Below are 15613 nucleotides of genomic sequence, written 5' to 3'. Positions count from 1 at the left end.
AAATAAATAAATAAAATAAACTTTAAAAAGAGAAAAAGAAGAGCAAAGATCTTGAGCAGCCCCATTATTTTGGAGATGGGCAGAGACTGAAGCCAGCGGGTGAAATGACTTTCCCAAGTTCAGGCAGCTGCAAAGCAACAGATGCAGAACCGAAGCCCAGAGCCCAGAAGCCCAGGTGCCCAGGTACCCAGGCTGCCCCTTTCCCCTCCGTAAACTGCTGACTGGCTTCTCCAGGGCCCTGCTGAGCCTCGGGCACAACAAGCAATCAGGGCCGCCCCAGAGGAGGTGAGGCACCCTCGTGCTCAGGAGCCACTGTGCCTCGGGCCTCGACGTGGCTGTGCTGCGTGCCCAGGAACACTCTCCTGACCGACCAGGCGTCCACACTGCTCCGTGTCACTGCACATGCCAGAGCCGTGAGCGCATGAGTGCCTGTCACGCGAGGCGAGGCAAGGCGGGCCAGAGAGGGAGGAGGGAAACAGGAGGGGCCGAGTTTCTACGGGCGGGACCGCATGGAGCTGGGTTCGTCCTCCCAGAAAGTTCTCCCAAAGGGCTCTCCAGAACCATCCCTGCAGTCCCTCCTCCTTGGATGGCGGCTGGGCTTTTCCAGTGACCCAGACTCTCAGTGGAGTCTGCCACTGACAGGCTGAGTGACCTTCTAGGTGATCCTTGCCTATTAGAGGGTAAAAATAATGGCATCACACACTCAAGGATCAAAGGTGACTGGGCATTCTTGGCCTTCTGGGAATCCCACAGCCTCTTGAAGGGGGAAACACCATGGAGAGCATCTCTGCTCCTTGGTAGGAATCAACTGTAGAGCTGGAAATTTCAGACCCCTGATGATTCCAGGAACTTCGCACCTGTCATTTATAAACCTATTTGAAGTCAAGTCTGGGGCCCCAGCGTAGCTCTGTTGGTTGAGCGTCCAACTCTTGATTCCAGCTCAGGTCATGATCCCAGGGTCGGGGGATCGAGCCTCACGTTGGGGTTGGGCTCCGCACTGAGCGTGGAGCCTGTTTAAGATTCTCTCCCTCTGCCCCTCTCTCCCCGCTCATATTCTCTCTCTCTCTAAATAAAACAATAAAAAATAAATAAAGTCAAATCTGCCACCAATAGGCAAGTCAGCAGTTCACACAACCTTGGTGCTACAGTTTACTGTAGGGACCCGCAAACTCAGGGGAGCACGAGCATCCTTGGGGAAGGGTGGCTCCAGCCAGGCTCTGCAGCCCACCCACGGTCAGTAGCCTTGAGGCTCCTGGGAGTCAGCTCATTTCTCGGTGACGTTACGGTGCGGTGGTGAAAGGGGGAAAGTGATCCTGAGTCGGCCGCTGCTGAGGCCAGCCTGGAAAAAGGCCAAGCCTTTGCATGAGGGACCAAAGAGCCTTCTAGGTAAAAACCAACCCTAAGGGGAAAGGGAGGCTGACAGACAAGCTCAGGGTGGTAACAGAGACTGAATGTAGGTGTCCTCACCTTTGTTCATCCTTCAACAATCTCTCTTTGTTTGTGAGAGAAGGATTGTGAGACAGATTAGGCACTTTGGGGCAGGTGGTAGGGGGAGGGCTGTGTGTGATACGGGGATTCACATCACAGCACCTAGAAGCATGTGGCATAGACTTGGGCTGTATTAGTTCCCGGTAGACACGTGTTAGCGAGACAGTAGATGTTAATAGCTGTTTGCACTCATTTATGCTGGAAACTGAACGGTGCCGGGAATGCCGAGGTTTCACCGTATGACCAAGTGCTCTGTCTGTGTGTAAGGACCGGGCACCCAAGGCCCTCTGGCATCCTGCAGACAGCTCCTACTGGGAGATCCTTTAGCATCTGAAGTTGGTGACTTGCCGGGAAGGGAGGGGGAGATGAGGGACAGAGTCCCACGGCCTCCCCCCACTTCTCTGCAATGCCCCCACACTGCCGGGTTTGGTGCCCCCAAACTCCCCGAGTCGGCCTGTGAAGAAAGAACGTGCATACAGATGATACTTCACAGGCTGACCGCTTGGATGTGCATTGGGCCCACCTCTGCTTCTGGTTGACAAGCGTCTTCCGGCCTTTGCTTCTTTGCTTCTCCTCCTTCTCCAAGCTGACTGCTCCCGTGTCAGCCCCTGCCACCAAACAGCCATTTTTCACCAGCTTCTCTTCCAGCCCAGGCCGCAGGCCTCTCCCCAGGTGACGTAGGCAGTGGGCCTCTGGAGTCTGTTCCCAGGGGCACTCCCCCCTCCACCCCGGCACACACAGCCTCAGCCCAATATCCTCTCATTACGACCCCACCTTTCAGATCAGCCCTCCTGGGCCCCAGACCAATCCCTGACTTGTGGTCCAAGTTCCCACAACCACATCTACCTCCCCGACTAGAGCCCTCCAGAGTCTGAATTCTGGCCCCTGCTCAGGGCTTCTCCTTGTCTAGGCCGCCCGAACTGTGTCTCTGCAGCTGCCTGGGACCAGCAGTGTCAGCCTCGCCCGGGAACTTCTTGGAAGAGCAATGTCTCCGGCCCTGGTTGTGTTACCAGCTCATCCGGGTTCACCTGCCCCCATCCAGGGGGTTCCTGTTCCAGACCTACAAAGTGAGAGGCTGTGGGGTGGGCCCAGCAACCACATTGACCAAGCTCTCCGGCGCATTCTGACGCACGCGTGCTCAAGCCTGAGATCTTCTACGGGGACAGATCTTTGAAGCTGAACTGGGAGCCTGGAGGCTGTCCTCCAGGTGACCCCGTCTCCTACATCTCCCCAGGCACCAGAGAGCAAACCTTACCCACCGTCACATGGCGTCCTGCCGGGCTGCACCAGCCCTAGGCGGCTCTATCAATCAACTGTGGGGAACTCTGCGTGCTGGCCAGCCCATACTGTCCCCAGTGGCCTGTGACTAGTGTCCTTTCCTGGCCAGGGAGTTGGACTGGTTTTTCTTCCAGTCTTGTCTGCATTTCAGTCTTCAAGAAACTCAGGTTTCCCATTGCTTAGGAAGAGAGGCGGGGGTCGGGGTTGGGGGGGGCGCCTGGGTGGCTCAGTTGGGTTGAGCATCTGACTCTGGGTTTCGGCTCAGGTCATGATCTCATGGTTCAGGAGTTTGAGCCCTGCGTTGGGCTCTGTGCTGACAGTGTAGAGCCTGCTTGGGATTCTTTCTCTCCCTCTTTCTCTTTCCCTCCCCCACCTGGACTCTCTCTCTCTCTCTCAGATAAATAAATAAACTTTAAAAAAAAAAAAAAAGGAAGAGAGTTGGGTGTGGGAGGCTGTGGGGGTGAGGAGGCTGGTGCAGGAAAGAGGAAGGAGGAGGGAGGAGAAGAGTTTGGGGAGCAAAAGGGAGAGGCCCTGAGGGAGTGAGATGATGGGGGAAAGGATGGGGTGGGGAAGGGTGACTGAAGAGCCATGGAAGAGAGAAATCGAGTTGGAAGCAACTGGGGAAGAGAGCATCTCTCAAAGTGTGGTCCTGGGACCCTGTTTGACAGGTAGGTTCTCAGTCTCACCCTAGACCTTCTGAACCAGGGGCTCTGGGAACTGGGCCCATTTGTCTGCACTGCAAAAAAAAAAAAAAAAAAAAAAAAAGAAGTCCCTCTGGGGATTCTGACACAAACCTCAGTTTGAGAACCGCTGGGCTGAACGGCTGGCTGTATTATTTGAAGCAGCCGTGCTTCCCCACGATCCTGGGTCTTTCCAGTGTTTTCGAATGTCTGCCTTGGGCACAGCGACTTGGAAGAGAGGCCAGGATGGCCCTGATGTGACTCTCACACATACTGACCGCCTCGTGCTCTTGACCTAACGACTCCCTGCACCTGCAGAGACTGTGCCCCCCCTTGTCCTCCGTCACCCTCAATGCCCCACCATTGGTGCCACCAGCCTCCTGCAGCTCTAACACTGAGCAGCCTTTCCCCGGAAGGTCCATGGGCCCGGAAAGAACCCTCGGGAGCCTCTGATCCTGCGTTCCTCCTCAACTGATTCAACATCAAGGCCCTCCCTCCTTTATTATTTCTTCCCTGCATCTCCCTCGCCTTGAAATATGTTGTCTGCCAAGGAGACAAATCATTAAGGAATAATTAATTCATTTCCCCATGATTTATTAATCAAACAGCCATAGATGGGTATGCAAAGAGCAGAAAACAGGTGTATTATGATTTCCATTAGAGTTCTGAAACCTTCAAAACAATCCATTCCAACTGCCACGAGCCCCGAGGGATCCGGGGAGGAACAAATGAAACCATAGACTGCAGATCTCAACCGCCTGCAAAGAGCAACCAGGAGAACAAACTCACAGGCTGTTGGGCGGCTGCTGTTCTGCCCCTTCCTGCCCCCCCCCCCCCCCCCCCCCCCGCTTTCCCAGCAGGAGCCCCCTCGCTTTGCTAGCGTCCCTCCCTGGTTGCCTGGGAGGCTTGTCAACCAAGGCATCAGGATGCAGAGGCGACAAGGGGCAAGACCAGGGTGGAGCTGGGAGAGGCCTGCCTCCAACAAGGAATTTCTCGAAAAACTTCTGCTCTTTTTTTTTTTTTTTTAACGTTTATTTATTTTTGAGACAGAGAGAGACAGAGCATGAACGGGGAGGGTCAGAGAGAGGGAGACACAGAATCTGAAACAGGCTCCAGGCTCTGAGCTGTCCGCACAGAGCTGGACGCGGGGCTTGAACTCACGGACCGCCAGATCATCACCTGAGCCGAAGTCGGCCACTTAACCGACTGAGCCACCCAGGCGCCCCAAAAAACTTCTGCTCTTGAAAAGTCGCACAAATGTTGCCTTTTGCTCCATGGCACATTTGTCTTGCTCACTACTTTTTTTTTTTTTAATTAATGTTTATTCATTTTTGAAAGAGAGAGAGCGCAGGCAGGGGTGGAGCGAAGAGGGAGGGGCGGGGAGACACAGAATCCGAAGCAGGATCCAGGCTCTGGGCTGTCAGCGCAGAGCCCGACGTGGGGCTCGAACTCACGAACCATGAGATCGTGACCTACAGTCAGATGCTTAACCGACTGAGCCACCCAGGCATCCCACTACCTTCATTTTTTTTAATGTTTATTTATTTATTTTGGGAGAGAGACAGAGAGAGGGTGAGCGGGGAAGGGGCAGAGAGAGGGGTGGGGGGGAAGAGAGAGAGAATCCCAAGCAGGCTCCATGCCGACAGCGCAGAGCCTGATGCGGGGGCTTGATCCCACGAACCGTGAGCGGAAATCAAGAGTCGGACGCTCAACCCACTGAGCCACCCAGGTGCCCCTTGTTCACCACCTTTAAAATATCCCCAAGTCTTCAACTGGTTTCATTTCACCTGTGGGTTTACCTTCCCCACACTCATGACACAGACCCCAAGGGGGTCACGCAGCACAGGTGAGAAGTGGTCCTCATGGTAGGTAGCAATCTGCCCCCACCCCCTGGAGGCTCCTCAAGCCCACGGCATGCAGATGCGCCCCTGGCCCTCCAGGCAGGAGGCCGGGCGGGTCCAGCCGCACCTAGAACCCCCACTCACGATCAGGGAGCACCTCTCTTGCCCGAGCCCCTATGTTTCCATGTGAGAAGGCTGAGGCCCCAGCACATGAAACAACTCACCCAAGGCCACACAGCCTGCTACTCACAGGGCCTGGATGGGAACTTAGATTTTCCCTCCTCGTCTGCTGCCCCATTTCTCCTCTCTGGGTGGACACACGGGGCTGCCAGTGACACAGGACTCTCTCAAGGACCGAGAGGGCTGCTTGGTGGGTCAGGCTGTGTTCAGCGAAACTTCCGGAGCCCCTTCTATAGGATGGGAGGATCAAGGCCAGCACGACGTACTTCAGACGGCTGTTTGAGAAGAATGCTGGGCGACACACGTCAGGGGCTTTGGAAAGGTACAAACAAGCCAGCGAAGGCCTGCGTGTAGCTTCGCTCATTCAGTCCCGTCCTTTCTCTCGCCCCGTGTGCGACTCTGGGAGGCTGACTCTGACAGTGACGGCCAAGGCGGCCCACGAACCACGTGCCCCGACACGTGGTCTCTAAAGCCAACGGAAGGCATTGATCAAGGGTCGCGTCACAGTGCTGTGGGCACGTCACGGCCTTCACCCAGGACTTCAGGGGCCTGAACTGCCTCCGGTAGAGAAACCCACTTATTGCCCTCGTCATTTAGTTGATATAAGCTGACTGTCAGGGGTCAATTACCCACCCACAGCAATGGGCGGACGCCTATAAATCGCCCCGCCCTCCCCCCAGCCATGCCCCATGCCACCAGTGGTTCAAACCGGAAAGAATCCTGGTTAATTACAAACGTACCAATCAATATAGTTCTACTTAAGTTCTAGACATTTGTACTTCTATTATCCTTCATTCCCAAACCCTGCTTGGTCTGCCTGACTTGGCGAAAGAGAGTCTTCATGCTTTTCATGTACCAACTTTTCAAATGGGTTTGATAGGCGTGGTGCACGGAACAGAAAACAAAAAACAAAACAAAACAAAAAACAAAACACCCTGCTTCCCCACAAACCAAGGAGGCTTACAAAGAGAGCTCAGAGAAGGTCTGGGATGGAATCAGAGTATAAAAGCAAGAAAGGGAAATCGAAGAGGAGGATGGCTTGGAACAGGCAGTTAAGTGCTTCGAACCCAAACCCGACAAGCTAGCCGAGTGGCCTGAGCTTGTGGGCTCATTACTTACCTTGTCCATAAATAGACCCTATTCTGTATTATAAATAGCTTTGCACTTGAAGAGTTTCTGAATGTGCTAGAGCGGCCGGGAGGGGGCGGGATGGAGGGAGGGGGCAAAGCTCATAAATCCAGAGCCTGCCCTTCCCCCAGCACACACATGCTTCCAACTCCCTGAATCCTGGAGGCCGAGTAAGAGCCACACAAGAGACATCCACACACATCATTTCCAGCAGCGGGGGCTTTAGTTTGGAGTGCAGTCTAGGACTTAGCATAACATAAAGCACCACCATTTGGTGGCAACCCCCACGAAGTAGAAAGCTGATAGGTGATTTGGCTGTCTTGCAAAGTGTAATGGGGAGTTTCCCCTCATTATTGCAAACACACACACACACACACACACACACACACACACACACACACACCCTGAGGTCCCTCTCCCCCTGCTGGTGGCCCTCCACCTGTCTTTCAGACTCAACGGAGGTAGAAAGAGCCTTGGACTGGCTGTGAGACCTGGGTTCTAGTTTTTTGTTCTTTGTTTTTTAAGTTTATTCATTTTGAGAGAGAGAGAGAGAGAGAGAGAGAGAGAACAAGCAGGTGAGGGACAGAGAGAAGGAGAGAAAGAATCCCAAGCAGGCTCTGCACCATCAGCACAGAGCCCGATGTGGGGCTTGAACTCACAAACTGCAAGATCATGACCCGAACCGAAGTCAGATGCTTAACCAACTGAGCCACCCAGGTGCCCCCTGGGTTTTAGTTTTAACCGTGCGTCTCACTGGCCAAATAACGGTTTTGCTAAACTCCCTGGGAGGCTCCAATGTCACCTGCAAAGTGGGATCTTATACCCATCGAGTGAGATAATGCATACGACAATAACTAGCTTTCGTTGTTTACCACGTGCTAGTGCTTTGCATGGCTTATCCTCTTTAATAGTTATTATAACCACGCAGGCTGACTCCCCAGCACTGTGAGATCTCCAGAGCCCACTCGGCCTGCAGGTCAAAGGTGGACATAGGTCTACATTCAGTGCGTCGGGGTTCCGCACTATGATGCAGATTCTTTGTTCCCTCCCCAGGCCCCAGCATTACTGGTAGGAGCATCTGCATTTTCATAAGCCCCACCAAGTGATTCTTATATATGCCAAAATTTGAGACCCTCTGGATTAGGAGTAAATCATGAAGTTTCACTTCTGGCCAAGATGGAGGGACAGAGATGGGATTTACCCTCCTGTCTGGAATGACCAAAAACAAACAAACAAAGCATGTGAAATGACAACTTACTTATAAGACATTGGGCCTCAAGTAATGAAAGGTGGAGATACACGAGAGACGGGAAACGAATAGGGTTATCCCAACAACTGCCCTGTCTTGGTGCCTGGAGGGAGTTTCCAGGCCACGGTGCAGGTGGCGGAATCCAAGTGAAGGCTGGCAAGTGCCCGAGCTGACAAGGAAGGGAGGGTTCAAAGGTAACAAGGCGGCAGAGTTTAAGAACAAAGTACCACAGAGAAGAGCTGTACAGAAAGAGATCCGCAGAGGCTCCCAACTGACTTCCCGGCAGGCACGGATTGGCAAGGGTGGGTGGAAGGAAATTACCTAAGGCTGCAGAAAGAATCATCTGAGAAGATTTTTTTTAAGTTTATTTATTTATTTTTGAGAGAGACAGAGACAACGTGAGTTGGGGGAGGGGCAAAGAGAGGAGGAGAGAGGGAATCCCAGTCAGGTTCCGTGCTGTCAGCACAGCGCCCAACACAGGGCTTGAACCCACAAAACCATTTAGATCGTGATCTGAGCCGAAACCAAGGGTTGGATGCTTAAACGACTGAGCCACCCAGGCGCCCCCCATCTGAGAAGGCTGTACATGGCACAATAAAAGGTGTTCGATGGGGCCAGGAAGAGTATCTGTTCCAACAAACCGCTCTGAAAACTCACACATTAAGGGGAATACTCGGAAGGGTCTTGCTTCCCTAGTGGCCAGCACTGGTTCTAGGCTGAATGCTACTGACAAATTTAAAGGCAAACCCCTAAAGGATCAAATAGTTTCCAAGCAATTTAACTGTGTCACAGAACAAAGTGTTCTAGTTTTTAACTGTGCAACTCGCTGGCCAAATGACGTCATCACTAAACTACCCTTGGAGGCTCCAATGTCATCTGTAAAGTGATTTAACCATGTTACTGAATGAAGCTCAAAAATATTTAGAGGAGTACAGGAACACCCAGCACCAAACAAGTTAAAGTTCACAATGCCTGGCACCCAATAAAAGATTACGGGGCATGCAAACAAGCCGGATAATATGACCCAGAATTCGGAGAAAATGCAATCGTAAGAAAGTAGAAGAAAACTGTACTAAGGCACATCATACAGAAATTGCTCAAAACCCAGTGAGAAACTGAAAAGCTTAAAAGTACCAGAGAAAAGACAAGTTACCTACAGAGAAACAAACATAACAACGACAACAGATTTCTCGTCAGCAACAATGAAAGTGTGAAGACTTTAAATTTATTTTTTAATGTTTATTTTTTAGAGAGACAGAGCACGAGCAGGGCAGGGGCAGAGAGAGAGGGAGACACAGAATCCGAAGCAGGCTCCAGGCTCCAAGCTGTCAGCACAGAGCCCAATGCGGGATTGAACCCATAAACTGTGAGATCATGACTGAGCCACCCAGGCGCCCCGGAAGTGTTAAGACTTTAAAGCGTAGCAATGTCTTTAAAGTACTAAAGAAAAAAAACCTGACAGCTAAGATTTCTATATCCAGCAAAAATATCTTTTAAAAACCAAAGGCAAAATAGAGATGTTTTCAGAAATTCAAAACCTGAAACAATTCATTGCTAGCAACACTACAGGAAATTATAAAAGAAGTCCCTCAGGCAAAGGAAAATTACATGAGATGGAAATACGGATCTACTCAAGGAATAAACGTAAAAAGAGTAATAACTATATGGGTAAATATATAAGATTTTTAACATATTACTTAAATCTCTTTAAAATATAATTAACTGAGCCTGGGTGGCTCAGTGGGCTAAGTGTCTGACTTCGGCTCAGTCATGATCTCACGGTTCATGGGTTCGAGCCCCGCATCGGGCTCTGTGCTGTCAGCTCAGAGCCTGGAGCCTGCTTCGGGTTCTGTGTCTCCCTCTCTCTCTGCCCCTCCACACTCACGCTCTGGCTGGCTCTCTCTCAAAAATAAATAAACATTAAAAGCATTAAAAAAATTATTTTAGAGAGAGAGCAAGAGTCAGTGAGAGGGACAGAAGGAGAGAGAGAGAGGGGATCTTAAGTTGAGGGACTGAAGGACTGACTGACAAGCCCCCAACATGAGGCTTGATCCCATGACCCTGGGATCATGACCGAGCCAAAATCAGGAGTCAGACACTCAACCGACTGAGCCACCCTGACAGACACCTCTGACAAAGTAGATTTTAAAGCAAAGAAAATGACCAAAGATAAAGAAGTTCATTTCATAGTGATCAAGGGGAATAATGCATTAAGAAGACGTAAAAATGCACCTGATTAACAAAGCTTCAACATACATTAGCCAAAAACTAATGGTACAGCAATGAGAAATAGACGAATCCACAATAATAGTCCTAGATCTCAACATCCTGTCACAATAACTGATAAAACAAGTAGATAGAAAAACCAGCAAGGAGATTCAGCACTTGAACAATATCAACAAACTTGACCTCATTGGCATTTATAGAACATTCCACCCAACAGCAACAGAATATATTCATTCTTCTAAAGTGAACATAGCACATTTACCAAGACAAACCATATTCTGGGCCTTAAAACAAGTGTCGATAAACTTTAAATCATTCAAATCCTACCAAGCACATTCTCTCACCACAATAGAATTCGGTTAGAAACTAATTACAGAAACATATCTAGAAAATCTCCCAAATATTTGGAAAGTAATTATTACATGTTTAAATGGTTCATGATTCAAAGGAGAAATTAGAAATTAGAAAGTATTTTGAGTTGAATAAAAATGATACCCCACAGGGCGCCTGGGTGGCTCAGTCAGTTGGGCGTCCAACTTCAGCTCAGGTCACGATCTCACAGTTTGTGGGTTCGAGCCCCATGTTGGGCTCTGTGCTGACAGCTCAGAGCCTGGAGTCTGCTTTGGACTCTGCGTCTCTCTCTCTCTCTCTCTCTCTCTCTCTCTCTCTCTCTCTGTCTCTCTGTCTTTCTCTCTCTCTCTCTCTCAAAAATAAATAAACATTTAAAAAAATGATATACAACATATCCAAATGTGTGAGATTCAGCTAAAGAAGTGCTTAGGAGGAATGTACAGTTTTGAATTCTTATATTAGGAGTTAAATAAACAACCAAAACTTCCATCTTTAAAAAAAAAAAAAACAGCAGAATAAACCCAAATGAAGCAGAAGGGCAGAAAAAAAGAAAGATCAGACTAGAAATCAATGGAATAGTAAATTAAAAAAAAAAGAAGAAGAAATCAATGAAACCAAAAGCTGGTTCTTTAATAAATAAAATTCATCAACCTCTAGCCGGATGGATTAGGCAAAACAGAGACACAATTTATCAACATCATAAGTGAGAAGAGTGATATGCATAGATTTTATAGAGATTTTAAAATATTAAAGGACTAACACAAACAACTTTATGCCAGTAAGTTGGACAAATTAGGTGAAATGGACAAATTCCCTGAAAGACACAAACTATGAATGCTTACTCAGGAAAAAAACAAAATCGATAGCCTGTATCTATTAAAGAAATTGAATATTTAATTTAAAAAAACCATCAGAGAAAGGACATTTCTTTACACTGAAAACTATAAAATACTGCTGAGAGAAATGAGAAAGCTCAAATAAATGGAAAGATACATCTTATCCATGGGTCAAAGGATTTGACATTCTTAAGATGTCAGTTTTCTCCAAATTTATCTACAGAGTTAAATGACCCTAATAAAAATCCCAAAAGACTATTGTTTTAATTGGCAAATTCATTCCAGTATTCATATGGAAATGGAAAAGACGTAGCATCACCTGATTTCATGACTTGTTATAAAGCTGGAATAATCAATATCATGTGGTGAAGGCACCAAGAAGAAAATTCAATCAACATAACAGAGTCCAAAAATAGATCCAGAGATATATGAAGGACTTTTTTTTTTTTTATTTACAAAGGTGCAAAGGCAATTTAATCAAGAAAGGGTTAGGGGCACCTGGGTGGCTCAGTCGAGCGTTCAACTCTTAATTTCATCTCAGGTCTTGATCCCAGGATCATGGGATTGAGCCCTGTGTTGGACTCTGCACTGAGCATCAAGACTGCTTAAGATTCTCATTCTCTCTCTCTCTCCTTTTCTCTCCCCCGCCCCCTGGTCTTCTGCCCCACTTATAAGTTCTCTCTCTCTCTCTCTCTCTCCTTCCAAAATAAAAAAATAAAAGGGTAGTCATTTCAATAAATAGTATTGGAATAACCAGATATCCACATTCAAAAAATGATCCACGTCTAACACCTTGTACAAAAATAACTCAAAATGGATCATAGATCTAAACAGGATACTAAAAACTAGAAAATTTCTAAAAAACAAAACAAAACAAAACAAAAATATTTGTGAACTTGGGGTAGGCAAAAGTTGTTGGACATATCAAAAGTACAATCCAAAAAGAAAAAATTAATGTATTAGACTTCTTAAAAATTAAAAACATTTGTTCTGGTGCACCTGGGTGGCTCAGTTGGTTAAGCGTCTGATTTCGGCTCAGGTCATGATCTCGAAGTTTCTAAGTTTGAGCCCCACATCGGGGTCTGCAATGACAGCACGGAGCCTTCTTGGGATTCTCTCTCTGTCCCTCTCTCTCTCTGCCCCTTCTCCACTTGGGTGCACGCTCTCTCTCTCAAAAGAAATAAACTTAAAAAGAAAAAGTTTGTTCTGCAACAGACACTGGTAAGGGAATTGGAAAACTTTGCAAATCACGTTATCACATAAAGGACTTGTACCTAAAACATATAAAATACTCGCAAATGTTAACAAGGAACAAGCAAACAAACCAAAATGGGCAAAAGACACTTCACCAGACAGGAAGGCAAGTAAGAACACGAAAAGATGTCCAACGTCATTATCCATTAATAGGCACATTAAACCCACAGTGAAGTATCCTTACATACGTCTTAGGATAATGAAAATGCGAGAGACTGACATCCCCAAGAGTTGGCAAGGATGTGGACTAGCTGTGATTCTCACGCATTGCTGATGGGAATGTAAAACGGTACAACCCCGTTGGACAAGTGTTGGACAGTTTCGCACCTTAAACAAACACCTACCAGATGACCGAGCCACTCCAGTCCCAGCGATTTACCCAAGAGAAAACCAAATACACATCCGTACAAAGACTTGGAGGCAGATACTTGTAGCAGCTTTAGTTGGAATGGCCAAAACTTGGAAACAACTCAAATATCCATCAACACGTCAACAAGTGAGTACATGCACAAACTGCTGTGTGATCCATACAGTGGAATACTCCTCAGAAATAACAGAATGAATTACCGATGAAGGCCATGATGGGGATTCATCTCCAAATGCTAACGCTAGGTGAAAGAAGGCAGGTGTGAAAGAGTATGTATTGTGTCATTCCCTCTACATAAAACCCGAGAAAGTGGAGACTAAGCTATAGTAATGGAAAACAGATCCCCGGGAGGGGGGCAGGTGGGAGGGAGGGGGTTGGACAGGGAGAGAGGGATTTCAAAATTTAGTGTAGGGATTAAGGGGACAAAGTGCCTACTTTACCCCATTCCAGACTCCATAGCAGATATTGCCAATGTTTGGGCATCGTGATGTTTTCCTATGTACCTGGGCACGTAGGACACCCATTTATGTTTGTCCCAAGCCCTTCTCCTTGGGTCTTCCATCATGCAACTGAGAACCTGGCACTCACTTCCTCATCTTCTCTGCAGAAAGGTCACATTTATCCACCACAAAGGCTCAGACTCCCGCCCAAGGCCAGCTTGGGTGGTTTGAGAGGTGTCTGGGAAATTCACCACTTTCCCCCTCTTGCCCACCTCCCTTTGCTGTAGTCCCTTTCTGTAGTCCTGGTCTCCCAAAACAAAGGGCTGGCAGAGAGAACATGAGGGCAACAGTTGACCACAGGGATGACAAAATTGACTTGTGGGCAAACAGATGGGCGGTGGGGGGGGGGGGTGCTGTTCATTGGGGGAGATAAGCATGATGGCAGAGATCTCTGTCCATTTGGTTCTTTGAAATGTTCCAAATATCTAGAACACTATTTGGCACACAACAGGTGGTCAATAAATACCCACGGAAGGAATGAACAATAAACATCTTAAGTTATTCTTCTTTCTCCTTTTCCCATCAAAGGACCATTTGTTTTTTTCATTGTTTTGTAGCTCTGCTTCTCCACTGAGAGCAAAGACCAATCTAAGATCATCTGTTCACAGCCTATCAGTGCACTGCAAATGATTTCAAATCAGGGCCTGGCAGATTGGGGGCCATCGGAGGCATCTTACCTGAGACATTCGGCACTGGCAGTATGGAGCCTAGGATGGGGACGGGAGGGGGCCTGACAGAAAGTGCCAGACGTCTGAGTCCTGGGAAAGCTGAATGCTGGCTTTTGGGGAGGTTGGACCCATAGGTCTCTGGATTTTGTTGCAGGGTACTAGCGGTGTCTTTCTGTGGTTGTGGGTATGTCATGAAAATTAAACTACGTCAGCATTGTTTATCAGCTGCATGATGCTAACTACCTATTTACGTGAGCTACTTACCATTAATGCTGGATTAGCATACACACAATGAAAATGCACGTACATCAATCGCATCTACGTCAGACGGATTCCAAGGCTTCGTTTGATTAGGAAACGCTATGAAGGATTTTGTCTCCTAAATGGCTCAAGCATTTGCCCACAACTTTAAGAGGCTTCGTTTAGCGAATTTCAAATCCCAGCCAACGTTAGCCACTGTGAAATAACATGATATCTGGGATTTGCTTAAAAAATGATCCGGGACATAAAAGGGGCTGGAGGGGGAAGGGTACACGAAACAAGATCGATGAAATCGATTTGGTAACTGTTGGGAGCTGAGTGATGGATGTTCATTAAATAATTACCTCTATTTCATGTATGTTTGAAAATTAGCTCAATAAAAAGATGTGTGTGGGGGAGGGGGGAGGCTACTTTGGCATAGCTTAGGAGAGTATAGACCACACTCAAGGAGACCTGGAGATAGAGATGTCTCAGTTACTAGACACCTGCATTTGCACATTTGCACCTCCTATAACCAAAAAGTTCTCACTTGAACAATGAATTCTCAGTGATCCATTCTATCTATCTATCTATCTATCTATCTATCTATCTATCTATCTACCTACCTACCTACCTACCTACCTACCTACCTATCTATCCATCCATCCACCCACCTATCTACCTAGCTTATCTATCAATCTATCTACCCACCTACCTATCCATTCATCCATCCATCCATCTATCCACCCACCTACCCACCTATCTACCTATCTTATCTATCTATCCATTTATCAATCATCTGTCTATCCATTCATCCATCCATCTATCTAATCTCTATCTATCTATCTACCTATCTATCATTTACCTGTCACTCTTGGATCAACTGAATCAGAACATCTGAAGGAGGGGCCAAACATATTTTAAGGAATCCAGGTGACTCTAATGTGCAACCAGAGCTCAGAAACACCAGTAAGGGAAAGTTTCTGAGGGTGAACCGCAGGTCAATATTTTTAGAATAAAACAAGCTGCTTTTACATGTCTGTGAGGGCACAGACTACACATAGGGAGGCCTGGGTGGCAGTAATAATCACCACCATTTATGAAGTGCCTCATTCCTTTATGCACATAAACTCTTGTCACCTCACAGCTTTCTTATATGGAAAGTATGGCTGGAAGAGGAGAGGTAAACCTCACAGAATCAAATGGCTTCCAAGTGGCTGGGCTGGGATTCAAACTCAACCATCCAAGTCTTTCTGCTCCAACAGAAAAATCAAGAGGTCCATGGCTCTTGAACACTCTCTCCTCCTCAGCCCACCAGGTTTCTTCA

The sequence above is a fragment of the Neofelis nebulosa genome, chromosome 16, assembly GCF_028018385.1.
Source record: "Neofelis nebulosa isolate mNeoNeb1 chromosome 16, mNeoNeb1.pri, whole genome shotgun sequence".
In the NCBI taxonomy this organism is placed as follows: domain Eukaryota; kingdom Metazoa; phylum Chordata; class Mammalia; order Carnivora; family Felidae; genus Neofelis; species Neofelis nebulosa.
Note: the sequence above shows the minus strand (reverse complement) of the source record.